Below are 9,729 nucleotides of genomic sequence, written 5' to 3' on the forward strand. Positions count from 1 at the left end.
AGTGACAATTCCTCAGAAAGGGAAACAAGGAAAACTACCCCATTTACAATAGCCTCAAAAATAAAATAAAATAAAATACTTGGGAATCAATGTAACAAAAGAGATGAAAGATCCATATGATGAAAACTACAGAACCCTAAAGAAAGAAATCAAAGAAGACCTTAGAAGATGGAAATATCTACCACGCTCTTGGATAGGCAGAATTAATATTATCAAAAGCACTAATGACTACAGATTCTTGGAGCTTGCTTTGAACTCACATTAGTAGTCTTTGCTATGAAATTCACTTTGATATTTCTTTTGATTATTATTAACAACTTTTCCTACCTCTTAACATTAAACTTAATTTATCTTTACATTTAAAGTGTTTTCTTGTAGGCTTATTTTTTGTGAAGTTTGACAATTTCTGCCTTTTAATTGTGGTACTTAGACCATTAACATTTAATGTGATTTTAGGGATAGTTGGGCTTCTATTTGCTTAATCTGTGCCTTGTTCTTTTTTCCCACCATTTTTCATATTGCGTATATTTTATGATTTAATATTTATCTCTTTGTTTCATTATTTTTAAGTTTGCTTTGGGATTTAGATTATTTCTTTAACTTATCACAACATGCCTTCCGGTAATATGATGCCACTTACACATAAAATAGAATTTTACAACAGAATGGAAGTGTGAGGAGCTTGGGAAACCATCCCACAGAGAAATACTGAAGAGCTTACAATAAATTGTAAAGCACTTATTTAACAAAATGGATGAGAATGCAGTAAATAAAGTTTTGGGGTGAATAGTGTTTATGCTGCATAATGGAAGCAGAGGCTATGACTAGAACCCAGGTAATCTTCATGGGCTTCTCTGCCATGTTCAATGTAAAAGTTCATAGTAAGACCACAACATCACCATGCAGCAGAGAAAGAAAGGCTCAGATAATTCAGGGATGAAGCCCAGCCCACTCCACAGATTAAAATTCATCTACAAGGCTGTTTAGAGCCATGGGAACATGGAATTGGTCTTGAGAACATGAAGGCATAAATGACAACTATGGCTATTACAGAAATAGACACCACCAATATTTTCTTCATTGTAGAATCTTGAACATCAAATTTCATTTGGATTTATTTGGGATCTAAAGTCTAACTTAGTATTAGACATAGAAGATAGATTTGGACTTTGAACCTAGGCCATGGCCTGTGACCTTACTCTCATAGCTGGTTCTAGACCTTAGATCTTCATAGTAAACTGGAATTTGACTCATTGGACTTAACCATGGACTTAGACTTTGGAAACTGAACATTAAAACTTGGTCTCAGCTCTGTATATGAATCTTAGACCTGTAACTTAGACCTGGCTTTGAACTGCATGTAGGACCTGGCCTCAGGAATGAAACTTTGCTCTGGAATTGGACCATGAAACTTAGTTTTAGATTTTTACATATACTTTATCATTGGACCAGACATTGCATCTAGACCTTGGACATGAACCTTAAACTTGGATATGGATTTTGGACCTGGATCTTGGATCTTGCTTTGAACTTACATTAGATCTGAACCTCAGGCCTAGAACTTGGATTAGAACCCTGGACATAGACTTGGACCTAGACTTAGAAATTTAAAAAATGGAATTCAAACCTACAACCTAGACCACAGATATGAACCTCCCTATTTCCATGTAGAATAAACCGTAATAGACATAAACATTATCTAAGCAAAAGTCTAAAAAAATACTCATTCTTCTCAATTACATTGATGAATCCTAGCAGGATTTGTGAAAATGAGCTAAGACTCACATAGAGTTCTCAAAAGTTCCCATTGCAAGTCAGAGTGAAAGTGAATCAAAAAGGTACTTGTGTAAGAGTCCATATTTACACATTGTTAACAGAAGTATATTCTTATTGCAAGTTAGAGCCAATTAAGATGAGTCAGATAAGAGTTTGGAAAGACAGTTCTCCAAAATGTATTAACAAGATCAGCCTCATACATTATTCTCAAAAGTATGTTTTACTTCAAGTTAAATGAAATCAGCTGTACTTATAAAACAAGAAAGAAAACAAGTTCAGAATCAGAATCAAAAAAATTCCAACATTAAAGTCCAGATACAAAGTAAAAGACCTAAGTCTGTGTCTAGTTTCCATATCTAAGGTCTTCCCAGTATCCAAGCCAAAATAAAATCCGAGATCCAGGTCCACAGTGTAGATATAAGATCCAAAGATCATGTCTAAAGTGCAGGTCCAGGTCTGAGATTAGAGTTCCTGAGCCAATGTTCAAAATCAAGATCCAGGTCTAGGGCAGAATGCTATGTTCCAGGTCCCAGGGCAAAGGACAGATATAGGAACAAGGTCTCTCTCCTTCCTGGCCATGAGGTAAGCAGTTTGATCCACCAGGCACTCTCCTCCCCATCACTGCCTTCTAGCACACTCATAGAGGCCCAAAGCTATGGTTCTTCCCAGACTTGAACTAGAATTTCCAAAACTGTGAGCTAAAAATAAATCTTTTCTCTTCATAAGTTAATTATCTCAGGTATATAACGATAGTGACAGAAAGCTGATTAGTAGCAATGGCTCTGGGGCAGCCTTCAGCCCTGCCCTCAGTCACCCTGCAGGCACCACCCCTTCCTCCACATGCTCAAAGTCAGAGTCCTGATTCCCAGACCAGATATGTCCTATTAACAAGCAAGGGTATGCCCTTCCACCCCGCCACACACATTGCAAATAGGTCAAAGACCCAAACCAATCTATAGCTGGCATAACTGGGGTTCATCTGAACAGACTCTTCACTCTTCCTCTTTTCTCTTCCTCCTCTCCTCTTTCTTCTTCCCTTAAATGCTATCATTTCATAGTGAGGACATTAAGGTTCACAAAGAGCAGAGGCTGAACCAGTAGCACTATCTGGATTGCCACAGAGCCAGCACGCAACGCAGCCCTCAGAAAAGCCTGGCCCTGGAGTAACAGCATCCCATTGGGATTCGCCAGCCCTGGCTTTCAACAGGCTGCTCATTCTCATTTAGAGCAAGTCACTGTGGCCATCAGATTCTAGTTGATGTACCTCAGACCTGGCCCCAGGGAGGGCTATGGGCCCTGGCATGTTCTTCCCCGCCCCCTGCACCCTGCATATCACCACTCTGTACCCAGGGCTGAAGCATTCTCCAACAGTGAAAACCTCCTTTTTAATGATCTCGACTCCCCTACCCAAATACAAATTCACCATCTCCATGAACAAACAGACTATCTACACTGGGAAGTCCTTTCTATCATATGGTCTGATAAAGACATATATTGCTTCATGACATGCTAAGTGGAATTTCATATTTCTTTATTTTTTAAAAAAAAATTCAGACTCACTATTATCCTGACTCAAGTTTACTCACTGAAATGGGTGAGAAATTTTATAATAGTCAATGTCTTGAGTCAGGATACGCAGAAGCAGAGCCTATGACAGCTTTTATTGAGGGAGGGACTCAGGAGAAGAGGACTAGGGGCAAGCAAGATGGGATGCAGAAAGGAGATGAACAAGGATGGTCTCAATCAGATGACTTCAGACTAACCCCACAGAGTCATTCCCACTTGGAGGCAAGGAGTCAGACTTTTTATCCTTGTGTCAATTGGACTTCAGTCCTGAATTATGGGGAGATGGTGGGGGCAGGTTGACACCACCCACCCACCCCAGGGTGATGTGGCTCCCACAGGTAGTGGGCAATTCTCCAGTAGGCAGAAGCTGAGAGCTGTTAGCACCACATTTACAGCAGCTGCAGTGGGTGGTCTACCTGGTAAGCAGGATCTGAGTGTGGCAACACACCGCCCATTGCAGTTGATGTTCAAGGTTCTGCTTCTTGGACCATCCAATACGTGGGATCACCCAGCCCCATGCATGCATGAAAAAAATCTAAGCCTGAAGGCATTCACTCCTGGACTTCACACAGACCCAATGGCCTCATTCCCTTGGGACCCAGCCAGTGTTTTAGGTTCAGGTAACAACACCTCTTAGAAGCACCCCAACCCTTCTCAGACCCCCAGGAAACCAACACTTTTCTGAGATCCAGTCCACCAAACCCCCACCCTACTCTCAAAGCAAAGTTTTCACCCTCTGTTCCTGTACAATCCAGCTTTGTCCTGTTTCCTCTAGGAGCCAGGTTACAGGTGTCTAAGAGGCAGCCCTCCCAGGCAGCCTCCCCTCTCCCACTCTGGAATACAAAGAGGTTGTTGACTCTTCCCTGGCAGCGAGGAGTGCCCAGACCTTGGAACAAGGCTGCTGGGACGGTGGGTTTGCCATTCACTCCTTCCGGATGGGTGTTTAGCAGCTAGAAACAACACCTCATCCTGTGACACACCTAAATCGCTTCTGCTGCTTCCTGCCAGTTCCCTCAGGCACCAAGGGAAAAGCCATTGTGCAACTTCGGGCCTTAGGAGCATGTGAACTAGGTGGAGGTCAGGTCACCTGCCCTTCAGGTCTGAGTGTATGGGTGCCATTGTCCAGTGCTGGTCTCAGCCCACAGTCCTGAGAGGGGGGCAGGATCTGGCTAGTCTTCAACGTCACCACATCAGAGCAAAGATTGGTATTCCTGGTGAAAAGGGGCCCTTGCCACCTCCACAGAAAGTTTAGCCATCCAACAGGGCAGCAGGGTTTGGTGGAGCTCTAAGTCCAACAGTTCTCTGTGAATCGGCCATCAGATTACCCAGAACATCCTCTGCTCTGGCTCAAACAGCCAGCAGAGAACCTTCCTGTGGGAATCTGGGTTTTGTGGATGTGTCCTGGGCCCCTGCACCTCTAGAGAGGCTGTCAGAAATGGGGAAAGAACTCCAAATTCCATCCCAGTCACACTCTGTGTACTATCTGGTTTGTGGATCATCTCTGGGTTTCAGCTTCCTCAAAGAAAAATCTACCCCACCAACATAGGGATTGCTTCTTATCTCTAACACATACCAGCACAGGGATCACCTCTTATTTCTGTTTACCTATTTTTATGTGGTGCTAAGGATTGAACCCAGAGCCTCACATGTGTGAGGCAAGCGATCTGCCCTGGAGCTCCAACCCCAGCCTGGATCACTTCTTATTTCTAATATGTATGTCATCTGTTAGTTCTCCAAGTATCATCTTTCTATCCTATGCCTCCATAGAATGCAGGCTGGGAGGTTAAACTTTCCTCCTAATCATCATTGGTCTGAAGACCCAAGTCCTCCTCAAAGCAGAGACATCTGGAAATTCCAGAAGGCAATTGTCCTCCTGAGTCCCAAGGTCCCCCAGATCTCTCAGCTGTATCTCACTGCCCAAGGATGATGCAAAAAAAAATGCAAATTATACATATAGGCCCTAAAGACTGTGACATTGCAGCATGGGAGAGGGTTGAGGGCTGTGGGTACGCTCTGTCCTAATGCACTGTATGACCTACCCCAAGCCCCTCATCTCTTCCAGATTCAATTTCCCCATCCATTTAATAGACAACAGAGCCTAGAGCCCAGACTCTCCTTAACATCTGCTCTGTTTGTCCCCTGCTTGGAAGTTTACTCCTCTGCCCACACTGTACTTAGTCTCATGCCGCAGAGAAAACCAGACCATTCTCCCCCTTCTCTCAGGCAGTCCTGCAATCCCATCACTGAGGAACAATGACCAGGCCCAGAAGAAATCATGCTCTCCTCTTTTTTGAGCCAAAAGTGGGAGTGGGATTGAGCAGCGCCTGAATAGCCAGCAATTCCTGCCTTTATCCCAGATAAGCAGAGGGACTTTGCTGAGAATGAAAAAATAAACCCCTGATGTTCCCTATTTCCTTCTGCCCCCAATGCAACCACTCTGCTTCATGGAGAGAACCCAGGGTCTTGATAACTGTGGACTCGCTACAGCTTCTGGAAAGACAGTGTCTGAAAACAAATTGATCATTTCTCATTGTTCAATTTTAAAAATCCCAGACCTTTTCTAGCATGTCCTCAGAGCTCTATTCTCAAACCTGAACTGAGAACAAGCCCTGACCTTGATCTAGACTCAGACCTAACAGTGTTGAGGCTGGGATCCCAAAAGAAATCTGAACCCAGTGAGACAGAGTGTCTACAAAAATAACGCTGTTGCACAAATGGTGAAATAATTGTCATACTAGACAGATGAACTGAGAATTAGGAGCAATGACAGGGAGCTTTTTGGAAGGGAAAACTCAATGGGCGGGATTGTCTTATTTACTGTCTTACCTGATATAGGGGCTGACATGGATTAGATGCTCAGGAAGTATGGAGCAAAGGGAGCAAGACTTATCTTGAAATTTAGAAAGAGCCTTTGAGACAAAAGAAGAAACATGCAGAAATAGCGTTGAGGCCTGGGGTGGCCTCACCTCGCTTCCTGGTGTTAATGCCTTATCATCCTCTCCCCTTGAATGTGGGCAGTGCATGTGACTTGCTTCTAACCAATGGAATACAGGAAAGAAGGCAAGGTGTGCACGGGGGACTATGTAGCCATGATTGCATGCGTACATTGCATAAAACTGTAGTGCCCATCCTGCTTATTTTTCCCTTCCTACTAGCATTGAGGAAGCAAGTAGCCATGTTGAAGAAGCCCACAAGACAAGGAGCTCAGAGTCCTCCTGCAGCAGCCTCCAGCAACAAGCAAGAAAACGAGGTCCTTAGTCCTGCAGCCACCCAGAACTTAACTCCATCAACAACTCCATGAGCTTGGAAGCAGAACCTTCCCCAGCTGAGCCTCAGATGAGACCCCAGTCTTGATGGCACCTTGGCTGCAGCCTCCTGAGACCCTGAAGTAGAAGGCCTGCTTGAACCATGCTCAGACTCTCAATCCACAGAAACTGCAAGAGAATAGATGGTTGTTTCGAGTCAATAAGTTCATGGTCATCTGTTACACCACAGTAGATAATAATAATACAGGTCATTGGAAATAGATGAAGGTGACTGTCAAGTGTCAAACTATTGGGCAGAAGTCCGGGCAGGGCATGGTGTGAAGTAGATGATAATGACTACCGTTGGCTGAGCACCTACTAGAAAGGTGGGTTTGCCACTCAGCCCTTCCAGGAGGGTCTTAAGGCATGGAGGGAAGCTTTCCAAGTGCTAGTTCATTCCTTTGCATAAATGCAAGGATTTAGGAACTATTATCATCCCCATTTTACAATCAAGAAAACGGAGGTGCAGAGAAGTTAAGCACCTTGCCCGAGGTCACACAGCTGATAAATGGCAGCCCTGAAACTCAAACCAAGAAGCCCAAATGCATTACTCCTATCTAAAGGTCTTTGCCATTCCCCTTCAAGAGTGGAGGATGCTGGGATGTCAGTCTCAGGAGCTATGTTCTTCAGGCAATGGCAGCCTCACAAGCAGGGGACAGGAGAGTGGCACTATCCACTGGAAAGCAGTAAGGAGACTGGGGGACAGGTTATAGGGAGGCTTGGAGGCTGTGGAACTTGTAGAGAATACAGGATTCAGAGGGGAGGCTCAGAGCCAGGTACCTGGGATAGACAGGTGGTAGTGGAGGACCAAGGGGCAGCACTGAGATGTGGATGAAAAGCCACCTAAGGTCAGCAACCTTTCTGGGGCCAGGGCTGGGTTAAAGTGAGCCCATGGTCTCTGAGCCTTCATACTTCCGTAGTACTTCTGCTCTGTGAGTCCATAACCTGTTCTTCCTCCTTAGGGAGCCGTGGAGCCAACAGGGTCTGAGCCTTCCAGTTCATAAGACTCCGGCCAATCCACGGGCAATTGACCAGTGCCCTCGAATGCTCTTCTCTCCTCCTCTAAAGGTTCCTGGGCAGAGGACTCAGGGAGAATGTGATTGCCTGGTACACAAAGGCCAGGTGGGTATAGCCAAAGACACTATGGAATCAGAACCTTGCACTCCCCAGGGTACAGCACCCACTGTGCTCTGGGCTTAGGTTTGCCCAGGGTCCCACTGAGCCCATCTCTGCAGCTTCTACAGCCCCTTACCCGAAATTAAACAAAACTGGGCCTCGACAAAGATGAGCCAGGCTTAGGGCCAATGCTGCAATTATTATTATTATTTTTAATCTGGTGATTTCAAACCTCTTAAACACTTAGGGCACTGAGTTTCAAAGCAGCTGATCCCATGCTAGCTAATGAGGACCGTGGCTTCTAACTGGAGTGACTGGCAGCTGGCACTTCTGCAAGCTGCCCCAAAGCCAAGACTGGTAGCTGGACCGGCTCTCCCAGTAGCCTCTGCAGAAGGAAATGCCTGAGGCTCAGCAGAGAGGAGCTGCAGTCCAGCCTGCCTGCCTACTCTGCTTCTTTCCTTTCAGATGGCGGTGCCCACCCCCTTCCAGCCCTGTCCAACCTGAACCCCAGCATGGCACTCTGTCTCCTTCTCTGCAACCTGTTGGTTTGTCCTCGCTCTCCTCCACCACCCTGTAAACCCCACTCAGCTCTCACAGGCCAGAATCTCCATTACGCCTCCTGTCAGGGGTGATGTCTCCCTTCTCTAAGGCCCCCAGTCCTCTTGTCCCTCTCTGGTTGTGGGGACGGTATTTTGCCTCACATAATAGTACTTTCTGTTTCCTTTCTTCCTTAATGGAGATGCCTACAGTCAGAGTTAAGTCTGGTTGATCTTTGCAGTGTGCCTCCTTCTGCCTACAGAGTTCCATTCAGGGACACACCAGTACAGGCCTGAGAGTACTACTAGTGGGGAGAAGCTGCCTATAGGAGGCCTGCACCCAGGGGGGCACATTTAACACCTAAGCAGACATTTTCTCTCTTTCCTCTCAAACAGTCTGTGGACCTGGGATCTATCACCCAAGGAAGAGGGGGGTGAAAGAGAGGGCGACCTGGCCAGATCCCCTCTGCACTCACTGATCCTAGCAAAATACACCAGCAAATTTACTGCAAGCACCTGCATTTCCCTGCCAGAGGGCTTTTTTTTTTTTTTTGGCAGCAGCACCTGTATGAACAATGTGTGGGGCAGGTGAGATGGGCTGGGGAATTTCCTCCCTGAGATCAGCCTTTGACTCTTTGACAGATGAGACTCCGTGAGAGAAACCCCACGTTCCTTGATTTACAAGGTGAGACAACTCTGAGCTGTGTCCTACCCAGTTTCCCAGAGGGCCTAGCAGAGTGAGGGCTGGGGACTCACAGTGCTAACCTGGCCAGTAAGCAGCCCCTGTGGGCTACCTCCCACCCATCTTGTGTCCCCACGCTCCCTCTCGTACTTTCTAAAACCACTTCCAAGTAAATGACCTGTGCTCAAAGTCTGGTCTCAGGGTCTATGTCTAGAGGGATCAAACAGGAGGCAATGGAATAAAAGCAGAGAAATGTCTGAGTCCCCCTGGCTTGTAAATGACGCCAGATGTCCCTGAGGAAGACACCCCAAGACTAACGAGGAAGCATGGGCAGCAGAAAATGTCCATGAAACTCCGGAACCTAGTGTCCTGGGCCACTCCTCAGGCAGTGCCCCCAGAGAGGTGGAAGGAGCCCAAGGAGGGAATGGATATATGCTGGCCCTGCTGAAGGAACTGCCTGCCCACCCACCCCCCCAACACACAGAGATCCTGTTTCCCAAGCCCAGCCAGAAACCCCAGGCAAGTTCTGACCACAGACACAGCCTGGAGGCAGCAGGGAACCCCCAGAACTGAACCACCATGGCAACCCCCAGTGCCTAGACCTATGTTAGCCCTGAGTTATAACTTACTGTCCCCCAAAGGTAATAGGCTACAAAATTATTTGGAATCTTGTTTTCTAATAGTGCAACAGAGCAGTGTGCAAAATCAGAAATAATTTCAGTTATGAAATGAGGTAGCTTCTTACACA

The sequence above is a fragment of the Callospermophilus lateralis genome, chromosome 1 (genome assembly GCF_048772815.1).
Source record: "Callospermophilus lateralis isolate mCalLat2 chromosome 1, mCalLat2.hap1, whole genome shotgun sequence".
Taxonomy (NCBI): domain Eukaryota; kingdom Metazoa; phylum Chordata; class Mammalia; order Rodentia; family Sciuridae; genus Callospermophilus; species Callospermophilus lateralis.